This window comes from Hyperoodon ampullatus (assembly GCF_949752795.1).
Source record: "Hyperoodon ampullatus genome assembly, chromosome: 5".
NCBI classification, from domain to species: domain Eukaryota; kingdom Metazoa; phylum Chordata; class Mammalia; order Artiodactyla; family Ziphiidae; genus Hyperoodon; species Hyperoodon ampullatus.
This window is the reverse complement of record NC_136918.1, coordinates 34873605-34876684: the sequence shown is the minus strand read 5'-3', so window position 1 is coordinate 34876684 and position 3080 is coordinate 34873605. Positions and strand designations below refer to the sequence as shown.

Below are 3080 nucleotides of genomic sequence, written 5' to 3'. Positions count from 1 at the left end.
TTAGGGGAGGCAATCCCCAAAGCTGAGGCTGTTTTCTAGCCACTGGGGGGATAAGATTCATTCCTGAAGGGGGTACTGGGAGGCACCTCATAGTGCTACCCGCAGATCTTAGTGCACATGAAGAACTTAGTATCTGTCATAAGAGGGAAAGGAAAGCTTATTTGATAAATGATGCCGGAACAACTGATTATAATGACATGGGGAAAATACACGATTAGATAGAAATTTACCTTGTATCTTACCCTTACATTAATTTCAGGTAGGTTAAAGAGTTAAATGAAAAAGAAAACAAGAAATATAGTTAAATATTTATCAGATAGAAGGAGTTAAATATAGTTAAATATTTATCAGATAGAAGGAGGGGAAAGACATAGAAATAAGGTAAGATGATGCTAAGGAAATGATCCATAGATTTGATTATATAAAAATAACAAAAACTTTATACACTAAATATTGCATGAAAAATTAAAAGACAAACAATAATTGGGAACGTATTTGCAATAAACACAACCAAAATTTTTAATATAAGAGAGCTCTTGCAAATCAGAAAGAGAAACCCAACACTCCCATCAAAAGCACAATGAGATACCATTTCATACCCATTAGGATAGATATTGTAAAAAACAAACAAAAACAAAAACAGAAGAAAACAAAAAGTGTTAGCAAGGATGTGAAGAAACTGGAGCCCTTGTCCATTGTTAGCAGGAATGTAAAATAATGCAGCTGCTACGGAAAATACTATGGCAGTCCCTCAAAAAACTAAACACAGAATTACCATATGATCCCAAAGATAGAAAGCAGGAACCTGAATAAACATTTGTGCACCCATGTTCATAGCAACATTATTCACAATGGCCAAAAGGTGGAAACAGCCTAAACGTCCATCAACATTTAGGATGAATGAATAAACAAAATGTGTCATATACATACAATTAAATATTGTTCAGTCTTAAAAAGTCAGGATATTCTGATACATGCTACAACATACCAACTTCCAAGACTGCTGAAGCTCAAGGATGAATCTTGAGGACATTATGCTAAGTGGAATAAGGCAGATACAAAAGGACAGAGGTATGACTCCACTTTTGTGAGGTACCTAGAATAGTCAAATTCATAGAGATAGGAAGTAAAACAGTGGTTACCAGGAACTGGGGAGAGAGGGAATGAGGTGTTACCATTTAATGGTACAGAGCTTCCACTTGGGATGATGAAAAAGTTCTGGAATGGATAGGAGTGATGGTTTATACATAACATAAGTTTTATGTTATGTATATTTACCACAATAAAAAAAAGAGAAAAATACTTCTACATTTGAAATGTGAGCAAGCACACGATGTACAAAGGCAATTCACAAAACAACTACAATAAAATGACCTATAGATATATAAAAATATTTAATTTTATAAGTAATTTAAGGAGATATAAATTAAAAGATCAAGTTATCATTTGTCATCTATAAAATTGGAGAAATTATTTTACATTAATACCTAATTATAGTGTTAGTATTATGATATGGGTATGGTCATAATAGTATAAACGTGCACAAACCCTCTAGAAAGCATTTGTAAATTATGTAAAATATGTTTTATTTAAAATTTTTAAAAAATGTGACATAGAAACTTTATTTAACAAAAGTAACAGGTAAAGTCAAACAGGCATTTATATTAAGAGAAAAACTGGCTAGAAGAAATTTTATCTTAACCACCTTATAGTTAACCTACCTGCAGTTGCATTTAACTGAGCTCTGTTGCTGTGAAGAATACAGCTCATGCACAGATATGGATGAACAATCTGTACATTTTCCAAGTATTCACTGAATACTACCTTATATACACATATACGTTAAATGTGAAAAACATTTAATTGATGATGCCCAGATATACTTCATTTTTGTTGACCTTTTGGAAGAGGTCGTATGAAGCAAAGAAGGTGTGCTTCTGGCTCATGAATTGTGTAATGAACCCAGCCTAGACTCCCAAGTCTCCTCCACTCCTCTTTAGACATCAGATGGGTTTAGGGTACTTGTTTGGAAAGTTCTCTGGGTAACATGACATGCCAGTACTTGTGGTGCTCATCGAAGTACTTGTCCGAGTAGCAGATCTGCTCATGGGCCATCCTGCGGGCGGGCACTGGGCAGCGCAAGACTGGAATGACAGGACGCGAAGAGTGGACGCAGGTGAGAGACACGTCCAAGTCGGGTAAGGCAACGACTCGACTCTGAAATATGTTTTCAATATTCTCATTCATTGGCCCTAAATCCAACTGTTAGGAATCTATCAAAGGGAAACAGTTGGTGATGCAGGCATGTGGATAACGGCAGAAGGCACCGCTGGAACAAAGAATACAATGAAGTGAGGGAGCAAGTTCTGTGAATATATGTGGCAGAGAATTCCAGGGAAAGAGAAGAGCAAGTGTGAAGAATCCAGGACTGGACTATACCACGTGTGTCTGAGGAACAGCATGGAGGCCAGTGTGCCTGGCGAGTGTGGAGTGAGTACGGGGCTGAGTGTTGGGAAATGAGGTCAGAAAGTTAGTGGGGCCAGATCAGGGAGGGCCTTGGAGGCCATGGTAAGGACTTTGAACTTCACTCTGAGTGGGCAGGGAAGCAGTTGGAAGGTTCTAATCGGAGGCCATGATCTAAGTTTTAAAAGGACAGTTGCTGCATCTCAGTGGACTCCTCAGTTGGTTGGTGGTAGCAGATCTGAGGCTAATTGGTGGCGGCCAAGTCACAGGCCTGTGTGCTAGCTGCAAGAGAGACTTTGAATACAAGTATCTGGCATTTTCAGGTTCAGTTGGGAAGGAGAAAGAGTCTTTGCCCTTCATCAAGACAAGTTCAGGGATCCTCCAAACACAGAGGGGTTCAGATGCTCAGTGACTAAAATAAATGACAAATATCAGTTGTATGTAACAGAAAACCCAGTTATTTTCTCACATAATAAACAGCTCAGAGGGAGGCAGTTCAAGGCTGGGGCAGTGACTCAGTGTCATTATTGTCATTCTGTTCGTGTCCCATGTTGACTTATTGCCTAATGGGTCGAGGTGGACCAAGCCAGCACGTCTAGGTTCAAAACAGGAAGAAA

General features: G+C 38.4%; 1 pseudogene across 1 annotated transcript; it reads right to left on the bottom strand.

The window, feature by feature from the left end:
• Positions 1-1884: 1884 nt before the first annotated feature.
• On the bottom strand, positions 1885-2115 carry LOC307053347 (cyclin-dependent kinases regulatory subunit 2-like; annotated as a pseudogene). The gene has a single exon. The product of its transcript is annotated as a cyclin-dependent kinases regulatory subunit 2-like (transcript).
• Between the last annotated feature and the right edge of the window lie 965 nt (positions 2116-3080).